Source organism: Lasioglossum baleicum, chromosome 13 (assembly GCF_051020765.1).
Source record: "Lasioglossum baleicum chromosome 13, iyLasBale1, whole genome shotgun sequence".
In the NCBI taxonomy this organism is placed as follows: Eukaryota; Metazoa; Arthropoda; class Insecta; order Hymenoptera; family Halictidae; genus Lasioglossum; species Lasioglossum baleicum.
In genome coordinates this window covers 5,906,616-5,918,807 of record NC_134941.1, presented here as the reverse complement: position 1 = coordinate 5,918,807, position 12,192 = coordinate 5,906,616, and the positions used below count along the sequence as shown (strand labels likewise).

Here is a 12,192-nt window from a genome sequence, read left to right as displayed (position 1 = left end):
ATTGCGAAGATTTGCGATTACCATAACCAACGAGCTATAATTTGGGAAATAATTGCGAAACATGTAGCTGGGACCTATAGTTGGACAACAACGGTATAGTTGTTTCATTTTATATGATCATGCTAGCTTTGTGTTCCACGGTGTACATAGAAAATCCTATCGATCACATTGGCCGAGGAACGTGTCGAAAGTGAGGAAACGCTAGCCTATCCCCAGCTACGGGATCAAAGCACGATTCATTCTCGATGGCTATTTTTCATAAAATCCCATGACTTCTCCGTAGGCGGGCGTCGCCATGGGACGTTCGTCCGGGAGAGGAAGATAGCTTTTCAATGGAGGAACGAAAGCTCGCCGAGTCTACCGGAAGAGCGATAATATTTTATGCATCCTGCGTTCACAGTTCGAGGGGAAAAACGGGGGTGGGGGGTGAAGGGAGGGAGAAGCACGGGTAGCATTCGCGCGTCCCGTTCCCCGCTTTCTTCGGCTTGATTTTCCTCTCGTATATCAAAGTTTTCCTTTTATTAAAGAACAAAAGTCGAAGCCGCGCCCCGGCATGACGACCACGACAGAAAATACGGGGTTAAGGTAAGAAATTCACGGGGAAGTTCGAGGCGCGACGCCTAGCGCAGGACCCTTTCCGGGGCTCGCCTTTGCCCTCGTTCCGATTCGACGCCGTTATTTTCTGGGGCGGTGCTGCATTATTTCGAAAGACCGTCTAAGGAAATCGGCCCCGAACTCTCCCAGCCCGAGGAAATCGTAAAAGCTGCAATTTACGGGCGAATCGCCGATAAAAGTCTTTACGATAATCGTTCGCGAATCGCGGCAACTTCGACACGACGATCGGGCCCTGTAGTCGACAGGATTAAGTCATTCGGCGCGGCAAAACGCCTGGAAAATGCGACACTTACTGTTACGTATGGAAATTTTCGGTTGTTCGACATGAGTTGTCGTTGCCGTGCCGTTTAAGGAATTTCTCCTCCTCGGGGAAATCCACCACGGATTTTGAAAAATTCATGTAAGGTGGATCGTGTATCAGAGCTATATCTCTGTTTCTATTGCAGATATAGTATAAAATTGCACGGGGCCATTTTATGACGTTCATCATGCTTTATTGTTGAGCTCAATAGTTGAAACAAATAAACTGTGGATATTGAGGCATTTAGGGCACATGCTATTTTCTAAAGTACAAGATTAGAATGGGCCAGATTGAGACTCGTCTCCCACTTTAGCCTTCCCCTTCTACGCCGCTATCCCCCCACTTCTCCGGCGCCGAGTGGCGATGGGCGGGGCAAGCGAGGGCCCCCTGTGCTGTTCCACGATACTTGTCAGGCACGAACAGTACTTACGTAGGGTTACAGATAGCTTTGATTCCAATATCGTAGCCTAACGGTGTTAGGCAGGAGGACTGTGAAGGACCTCAAAACTGTGGTCGGCTAGCTTCATCCGGCTAGCTTGATCGCATAATTAGGCGGTACATCTGCACGTGGTCTTAGATTTATGACGTCCACGGTTGCTACATCATCGCCAAGTAAAATTACCTGAGTTTGGTGGCGTGTAACTATTTTTACGTCTTACAGAGTTTTGAGAAATGACTGCATTACACGTCGCAATAATAACTCACGAACGAAGCATGTGTGTTTCAAAAGAAACACTAATTATAAAGCGGACTATCTATTATGAACTCGAGGAGCTACAAATATCAAACCTTTAGGACCTGATGGGACATAACAGATTAAATTTGCCACCCTTTTTTACACAGTTTTGAACAATTGCGATTTCATATTCTCGCTATAGATTATTAAATAAAAAAGGTTAATTTCATGTAGATTATTATCATATAGATTGACCAACTATAGTTTATTTATTTTATATCGTTTCGATTGAGAAATACTGCTTGAACTCTCATATAATCCTCCTGCCAATAAGAATGCCGTCAAATAAGCGAGACTATAGCTCTCATCAAGATACTTCTGGAGGAAGAAAATCGATCGTGGACACTCGTGTAATATCTCTTGCGAATCGAAATAAAAACACGTCGAAAAGGGACGCGATAACCGGACTGGATTTCTTATCAGAGTAACTAGCCGAACGTAAAAGTCAAGAGAATTAAAGCGTTCTAGCGAGGATCAACGGATATTTTTTTAAGACCTAAAACCGTCCATCAAATCCCGAGTCGTTCCCTCTCCTTAATTTCTGTGAATTTTTCCTGGCGCCAGTAAAAAAGCCTAATTGCAAGAAATAAATTGATTGATCGCCGGGCAACGGAGTTTTCATTCCTGTGCCATAGCAATTACGATTACACATAAAAAAAACTCGATCACTTTCTGTCGAGGCACGACATATACGTAACGACCATACTCGTAAACGTGGTCAGAACAATGGTAAATATATCATTTTTAGAACAAAAAAAGAATTAAAATGATTCGCGATATCAAAGATAGAAGATGTATAAAATTATATGTCTCTGAAAAAATGTTTTTAGGGTAGAAATATGTTTATTTTACTTCTAGATATGTGCTTGTTTGATTGAAGGGCTCAGTACCACACATTTCGTCTTAATTTTGTTAAATAAATTACTTTGATTTTACGGAATTTTTGAGGTGTTGTCTACGAGGCAGTCAAAGCGTTAATTATTCCACCAATCAACGAAACGACGTATTAACATTCACGGAAGTGTGAACACCTCGTTCAATCATCCGGAGGAATTCCACGAATAAACTTTTGGTGAACGTTTTACGAGATCTTAACTGTGCTTAACGCGCATCAAATAACGAACGCGATTCGTAATGAAGCGTAATGAAGAGCGCCGTACATAAACTTTATTTGCATTCCGTGGACCGCGTACGGAACACAGTTTAGCGTATTGCATTCCTCTATTTGATAGCGAGGCAAGTGTAGTACAATGCGCGCCTCGTTCTAATACGAACACTGAGCTGATAATAGCGTTCCTTCATTACTGTAAATATGATGGCCACGGTGCCATTAACGTGCAGAAAATAACCGCATCGTTAAATTATACCATCAAGGCCCGTTAATTGTTTCGCAAATTTATGAAGTATGCTCTCTGTAATGCTGACTGCTTATAATCCGTTGAAACGCCGAGCCCTGGGATAATCGTTCTTCGAATATCGAGAGTAATATGTACAATTGCGTTATTATTCTTCTTTTTTATGGGCAATGTAGGACAAACGGGGAAGTCGTCAAATTCGTACTGGCCACCTCTGTCAATTAAATATAGTATGTACAGTCTGTTGGTTCTATCATTGTTTATAACAATATAACGTTTTCTATTCCCCAAATTGAACTGAAAATGTAAGATTTTAGACTTATAACAATTATAAATTTTAAGAAACCAAAGGCTCTTCCTTTTTTACCAAAATATATACATAAAAAAATTAATTTTACATCCATTTTTTATTTGTAAGATCGTATCTAAATTATTTTTGTTCAATTACTTCCCTATATAAGAAACTTGGAACTGGATGATCAAAAATGACTCATTGTTCCATTTATCATGGAAATTAATATAAGTAAGTTTTATGAATATTTTACAAAATGGGACCCACACACTTCCAAGGATTACGTCTACGCAAAAGGTGGCAGGAAAAATTGTAAACGCATGAAAAACCTGCAAGTTTTTGAACTCGCCAGTGCTGCCACCTGCAATCTGGAATGTTGGTTTACTTTTTTAAGCTCCGCGGTAATTTGCTTTTAAGGTCAACAAGTCGCGCTGCGATAATTAGTGAGAGAATGCAAAATTCAGCAGAGACTGTACGCATATAATGTTCATTCACAAACATTTCGCTTATGGCATTGTGTGTCGGGGGGACGAATGTATTCAAATTAAATCGCAGGGAGGTTAAATCTCGGTCCGGCTGGATTTACATTGCTGCTAAAATATTTATGCTTCGCAGTGAAACGGAGGAACAGCTCTTACTTCGACACACTGTTTCGTGTCGCGGTACCAACAAATGTTTGCTGAAGAATCGCCGTAAAAATGTCGGCTTTCTAGTCTGAATACAGTGTTTAGAAATGACCCTTTTAATTGTGTGGAAGGTACATAATTGTTACAAGATTAACATACCTTTTTCCATTCTCATCTTCCCAGAATTTTCTGTACCCACGTTTCGAAATGACACTTTTAATTAAACACTTTTAAAATCCTTTTCTCAACGTTCATTCTCATGTGCACACCTGCAACCACTCAATGTAATTGTCGTGTTCGATTTATATATTGAAAAGCATTTTATAATTTACAATTTCCCTTTAACACAGTTTTTATCTATGTATGTATGGGTATGTACATGTAAAAAGAAATATATATTTTGTATGAAATCTAAAATAGTACCATAGTTTCTAATAACATCAGAATATTCTCTTAAATAACACGGGTTATGTTTAAAAGAATATTTTATCAATGTCTGAAATATAAAACAATTACATTGCTTCTAATGACATAAAAATATTTATAAATGAAAGGACATCTTTCAAGGTCATATTTCTAAACATTTCTAGGTTATGGATGGAACTTCTAAAGGAATCTTTAAAAGAAGACATAATTTTTATCGTAAATTGTACATATAAGTAAACTGTAGGACCAGTAAGTTCAATTAAAAAACCTTAAGTATCTTTTATACCAAATTACTTTGTGTATATACAATTTCAACAATTCTAGACTATCCATCGTGTTTGGACTTATGAGTGGTATTTTCTGTGAAAGATAAAAATTTTTTAAACAATGAATCCACAAGATCAGTGCCCATGGGAATAATAGTCAATCGGATTGCTAGAATCGGCGATGCGATGAAAAACACGAATCGACACAATCAGTGGATACTGCACGCGTGAATTGGGTGGCCAAATAATCTTCAAAAATTGAATGCGCATGTTTACACAGGCAAACGCCTTTAATGATTTTCAGCCGGGAACATCAAATTCGGGGGCCGAATTTAAACTTATTTTACGTGTAAACAGGATGAGTATGGAGGCTTCATTGTTTAACGTCCAGAAAATCGTTCGTGTTCACGACTCGTTCCACCGATTCGACGTTACACAACAACGCTATCCAACTGAACTAATTAACATGAAACAGGTACACGGAAACGTTTCCTGTCCAAAACAAGCAGCCGTTGCAAGTGTGGCGCCCGAAAATAAAACATCAGCGCGCGTTCCCACGCTACTTTATCTCATTTCGGTACCCGTAGACAAATAAACGCGGTTGGAATCTCGCCAGATATTTCTGTCAAATCACGGCGTTTGCTAAACAAATTAAAAAGACGGATCTCATAAATCGATGGGAACAAAAGCGGGCCCGCTTTTTCGTATACGCGCCGACGCACCTGCATTGGCCAACTGAATCGGTACAATCCCTCGATTCATCATGTTTTTTAGCGACGGCTACTATTGATGCTCACGACTATAAACAAATGATCCTATTATTGGAACATAAAACACGATTGGAATTTATAAAATATTTTTATAAGATTCTAATAGAAAATTGTTTTGGTGCATTCTGAGATGTTGTAATTTATGATACCTAAAATCTTATATTTAGCAACATCCATTGATGTTTAAGAGTACAGACAAATGATCCTATTATTGTTCCTGATACATACATGTTTACACTTGTTGTACACATGTTCCTGATACGCATGCCGTGTCTATGAGATTAAATGGACTAAGATCAGTCAGGTTTCGCGTGCAGTATAAATGCAGTAAATTGCAGTATATGTATACAGTTAAGAGCATAACTAGATCACTAGACTGCGGATCTAGGTAAGGTTAGTAGAATTAGTTTGGTAAATGACGTCTAAAAAATATGTTGAAGAAATGCATTTGGTCGGAATCGTGGAAAACAATAGTAAAAATTGAGTTTCACAACTTTCTTAGCTGGGCCAATAACAAAAATTTAAAAAATGTGGTTGATCAAATCGTATAAATTATATATGTTCTGTAAATTTCATTGAAATTGGTTAATTGGTTTACGAGTTATAAACGATCAAAAGTGATAAAAAGGCCGAAAATCGTTAAAAATTGTAATTTTTACCGAGTTCAGCTAACACATTTTTCAAAGTTTCGTTATTGGTCCAGCTAAAGAAGTTGTAAAAATCAATTTTTACTACTGTTTTTCGCAATTCAGACCAAATGCATTTTTTCAACATATTTTTTAGACGTCATTTACTAAACTAATTCTTCTAGCCTTACAGAAAAATTGAAATCGTTTGGTCCATTCAGAAACAACTTATTCTGATTTGCTCCTAACTGTATAAGTATACGCAGGAAGTAGAATTGGCTGACCATGATCAGACGCGTCAGACTATTCTTATCTAATAGCACATATCAAGATAAATCTAAGTTTTCTTTGAATAGTACACATTATATTATGTAGAAACTAGTAATTGTATTATATTGGGTTGGCAAGAGAAAGTAATTTGGGTATTTTAAGGTGAAATAGAGCCCAATTTTTTTATCCAAGCAACGAATTTGAATGAGTAAGATATTTTCCCTTCTGTTCGATGATCTTTTGCCAAAAAGAATAAATAAGAAAATATTTTATTGATTAAAGTTCATCGTTTGAATAAAGAAATTTGGTTTTATTTCACCTTAAGATACCGAAATTACTTTCTTGCCAATTCAATACATTATATCCACTCAAAGGAGAAGATGTAGAAGACATTCGCTTACATAGAAGAATAGTAATTATGCGAAGCTCATACAGAGTAAATTACACTCACCAGCACTTCATCTGGAATTAACGACGACTATTATATGCTTGATTCCACCATCAAATGAAGGTAATTCCCATACAATGCGATACTCCTACAACACGATTTCGCAGTAATATGATTAGAGAATTGAGGACACCCTTGACGGTACATGTGAGGGGGCGTACTAATTAACGATAATAATGCTTCGGCAATTATTGACGCTTTCAATCAGTACATATTTTACAGCTTCGAGTGAGTGCGAAATAGCATATTTTCTTAATCTTGTTTATGCAACCTGGTTTCTTGTATTAATACTTTTTTTTTGCTGTTACTTTAATTCATTTAAACAATTTTTGTGAACATTAATTAGAAATTTACGGAACGCGCGCGGATGATTCACAAATTAAAATTATTAACTATACATCCTTGGTTTGATGCAATAATAAATAAACTATATTCGCTTCAACTACTGGCAAGCAATAGAGATATTATTCAGAGATTACAAACGGAGATTGGAACTGAACGATACAGCAAACGATAAGTGTCGCACACATAAAATTCCAGCGCATTATCCAAAGTAAATGACGTCTGTTCGTGGTTATCGCTTGGAGAAGCAGAAAATGGCACCGCTGTCGCATTTGTCGTCCACGTTTCGCAATCTCATCCAACGCAACGTTACCCGACAGCGAGCTGTGCATCGACTGAATGAAAAATCGGCTGTTGAAAGTGCAACAACGACATGCAAAATGATACAGAATGCATAGTTATCTCAACTACAAGAAGATAAATGAAAAGTGATTAAAAAGCTTAAGGACTGTCTGAAATAAATATTTTTTCTTTCTTTAGTTTCTAGGATCCAGTTTCTCCGCGTTTACATAATAAAAACTAAGATTATTTTATTGAACCTCGGATGGCAAGACCTGGGTCCATTTTGACCCAGAATTTCTTAATAATGTATATGAGGAAGATTTATATGAAAAATAAGTTTCTTGTAAACTGAACTCTCTGCTTTCTATTTTATTTTAAATTGTTGTCTTAAATTTTAGCTCACTCGCTCATGTATACTATGTATACATATGTATATGCTGTTATCAATTGCTAAACCTACATCCCCTATATTTCATAATAGGGTCAACAAGAAGATCAATGTTAATCTCAAAGAAGTAAAATGAAAAATATGTAAAACAGGAATAGTGGGCAAAATTTTGGACGAACACTTGCGCCGCAAATGCATTCAAATCCGACAGCAGGAGAATCACAATTACAGGATTATTTAGGATAAAAACTCCAGTACATCTCCCGAAATAAGCGACGTCTGGCCGCGGTTATCGCTCGAAGAAGCGGAAAGCTGTCTCGCTCGTGTTTCGGGATTTTGGTCGAGCGTTTCTCGGAGATGTCTCGAAGAATGTCTGGTTTGGAAAGGAGCAACAGCAACTACGGCGCAGAGAGCATTGTAGATGAGGCTCGGGGGAGCGGAGGGTTGAGAGAAGGTTGGAGGTAAGGAATGAAAACAAGCAGGACTAATTTCTCGCCATCGTGGATCGTTAATCGCTGCAGAATTAAGAGAACGAGCAGACAGCCGGAGATAAAGACTACAGAGTAGAGAGGAGAAGAGGGACGTAGGTGGAGTAAGGGAGAGGGACTTGAAACTACCCAGGGTGCGTCGTGGTTCATCCTCAGCCCCCACCGTTCCTGTTCCAACCCCTTCTCACTCATGCTCTGTCTCAGCTACCCCTTCGAGGCCGGCTTTGTGCGCCGGCGGCGGGCTTTGAATTTACGTCGAGGAGAAATTTATACGAAAACTTGACAATGCACGCTCGGGCCTCGGACTAGGTGGGTTCGCTGGCTTTCAAGTCCCTCTTCCCGTTCATTCTCCCTACCGCGGATCCGTCCCCCTTCTCAGCTCGTACCACGATCGTGGTGTCGGCGCAGAAACGTCGTCGTCGTCTACCCGCGGGAAAGGTGTCTGACCTAGCGATGGACCGAGACGATGTTTGCCGGTCGCCCGACCGCGGTTTCGAGTCGGACAAATGGCGCGGGGACGTGAATTATAGTAGTCCAAGTATTACAGGAGCCCTCGTAAACGACGGCGCCGTCCGCGACGGCGAACTTCTGCTGCTAGCCGATGTGTTTCAGAAACGGCGCATAACCTTGGACCCGGCGAAAACTATTGACCGGCTGAGAACCGACACACGGACTCATGCGAATTTCTACCAGCAGGATTTAACTCAATTTCGCGGTTCTCCGTCGAGCTGCACCCGACCACGCACAGAAACGACTTGATAGCTGTCTGTACACTAGTATTTCCGTAACTGTCGTATCGTTCGGTCTGCCGAGTCACACTTATAGTAGAGGTGCTGCATTCTTTGAAGTGTGCATTCAAAAAATTTTTTACACAACAAATTTTTTCTTGAGATATTTTACGAGAATTGTGAAACGATTGCATCCTTTTAATGCGAGAAGTAGCACGAAAAAATAAAGCTGTATTAAGCTTACTCTACGTGTGTGCAAAGTTTCATAATTTTTTTAATTTACGGGTTCGACAGTTTCCCCCGTTAGTAATTCGCTATTAATTGATTATATCTTGAACTACGAGACTGTGAACGTCAGACATCCGTGACAATGTTAGCAAACGTGTTAATCGCGGTTTTAAACATATCTAATAGCAATACCACCAGATCCGATAATATGCAATACGACAAATCAGTTTCGGAGCAATGGTTTCCCCTATACTCGTTCCTAATTGAAAACGTATGTAGTTGGGGAAACGTAGAGAAACTCCGTGCTTGCCAGCAATCGAGGAAATCCACGCATCGAATCCTCGTAGACAGTCGTAGAGCTCTCTCGCCTGTTGTCCTTTGAAGAGGTAATATTATGGAAAGTAGAACAAAGATTAAAGTCTGTGCTAGGGCCACGGATATGAGAGGCGATATCTCATTCGAGCGTCTGCAATTCGTGCAAAGGAAGCGAGGCCACGTTGGAAGGTGCCCGCCAGTTAATGGAACTAAGAACCATGCGAATCTGTTAAGTCTGGCAAAGGCTTCTCGCTTTGATCCGTCGACTGCATGTACTTCCCGTCTTTAGTCGTCTAAATGCTTTGGTTAGCGCTCGCCGTGCGTTCGTAGATACGTCAGTATGTTGTCAGGTCGTCGTTGTCCGTTATCTCCGTTGATAAAAACCGGTGAATTACGATCAGCGTTCAACAATGTTTGCTAATGAAATATTCGAACATAATTGGAAACTTCACAAAAATACTAATAATTAGACTGCGAATTTTATGGGATCGTGACAAAAATGAGTTAGTGTAATTTAAAACGTTATTGTCTTCAACTTATTACGATTATTTGAGGAAGAAAGAACTTTTCATTTGACTTCTACTTTTCGCAACTGATGCAGGGAATTTTTTATTTAAGTCTATTAATGATCTTTATGCAAAATCTTCGTGCAAAATAAAAATTTTCTGTATCAGTTGCGAGGGACATGAAGCAATATCCCCTTCCTTTATAATTTTAAGAAAATTTCTGTTTCTTTAAATAGCAGTGGAAGTATTGTTAGTAAAATTGGTACAGCGAAGATGTCGATTGACATCGAATTCCAGTACGGAACTAGCGCAGCAAAAGCGGAGGAGAATTTATATCAAGAGTTTGGCAAAAGTGCTGTTTCGGAAAGAACATGTCGGCGATCGTTTGCGAAGTTCAGAGATAGAAGTTTGAGCTTAGAAGATGAACTCCGTTCAAAGAGGGTCGTCCAAAGTCGATGATGATGTTCTGAACACTATTTTGAAAGAAGAGCCCTTATTGTGTTCGAGATAGGAAATATATTGGACGTCACTCAACAAACAATTTCTGTACTAAAGCATATTATACTTCAAATTTCAACGTACATTCTAGCTAATAACTCAAGTTACTTGATTCATTCGACTGGGAAACACTAGTAATTTATAATCTAAAAAATATTGAATAAAGAATTGACTGCTTAAAATAATTTACGAAATTTTATAGAAATGCACCGACTAGCATTTCGTGAGATTGCATATCTTAAAAATATTTCAATGTTTATCTTTAATATTTTCGACACTGAGACTGAGAATGCTTTTTATTAACCAAACTTCTACGTTGCAGAATTATTATATATTAAAAGAGAAATAGAACCGAAATAAGAATTAAAAAATTTTATAAAATGGAACAATTGAATTCAAGTAATTTTCTACATCAAAGAAATGTGTATTAAGGGAAAAATACGCGAACTTTAAACTGTTGGGGGGGAAAGCATTTTGCATCGTAACAAAAATTGAATTTTATAAAACGGAATAGTTGAATACAAGTAATTTTAATATCCTCGTGGCATCACCGGAAATTTCTAACTTTTACGAAAAAAAAACTTAGAAGCTCATGAAAGAATTAGTAGAAGATCGAAGTTTCTGTACACAAAGTCCCTTTGCATGTCGCCCCGTTTTACGGGAAAGTTCAGCGAATGTCCCGCGGGTACCACAAGTTCAACCATAGAAACTAGTTTTAAAGAATTTTTAATTAATGAATCTACCTTCTCGTGGAAACTCTATAACGACGGTAACACGTGGCCTTTAATAACCATTTACGACTCCGCCGACGACCGTTCCTTAATTACTGTAACAGTCAATGGTCAAAAAACAAAGGCGAACTGCATAAACAAACTATGATGAACTAACTGAGAATTATAGGCGACGAATGTGTCGTTTACATGTTTCGAAAAGTGAAAGTGATTTTACTATAAAATACGAAATTGTTGAAACTTGCATCCTAACTGCATATTTGACAGAAGTTAATTATTGGAATGCGATATGCTATGCAAATAAAAATTAAAGCTCAATAATACATATCACTATATTGTTTGACCCTCTCTTGATAATTTTTTAATTAAATCATTTTTTTAAAAATATAAAAATTGCACAAAACTTTCATGAAGTTTTGCTAGTTAAGCTTGTTATACATAAACAAATTGTGAACAATCTAGTATAACACTTCAGTTATAATATTCCATACTATTTATCACGGTTTCAATAAATATACAACCATAATAAAAATGTATGTGATAAAATTTCACTGTTGTTTATTATGTTATTAGCAAAAAAATGACTGACTTTAAGTAATTAGGCACTGCGAATGAGTACAACTGACGCGAGCTTTCCAGCCGGATTAAAATGAAAGTAACCTCTTACTTTTGCACAATTTTGTCATTCATTACAAGAAACGACCGGCATGCATAATATCAGGTACGCGAAACAATAAACGTTTTCATGCAACAAATTGGAGCTGCAACACAGCCGTGGAAACTTTCTGAATGTTACCACAAGGGTTAGTACGCTCTGATAAGTGGATAAGTTATAACTGTGAATAATTACGAAGCAGTAATTATTTCGCCTTTACTCGCTTCCCGCGATTCCTGAGCGATGTTGACATACATTTCGGAAAATAGAACAGACCTTTGGGTAATACGTAATTGGCAA

General features: G+C 38.3%; 2 protein-coding genes across 22 annotated transcripts in view; one reads left to right on the top strand and one right to left on the bottom strand.

Annotated features, from left to right (window-relative positions):
• LOC143214797 (uncharacterized) overlaps positions 1–12,192 on the bottom strand; it is a 308,560-nt gene that overhangs the window by 165,494 nt on the left and 130,874 nt on the right. The window lies entirely within an intron of this gene.
• Positions 1–12,192, top strand: part of LOC143214788 (dipeptidase 1) — a 228,519-nt gene that overhangs the window by 121,006 nt on the left and 95,321 nt on the right. The gene's annotated exons all lie outside the window — the stretch shown is intronic.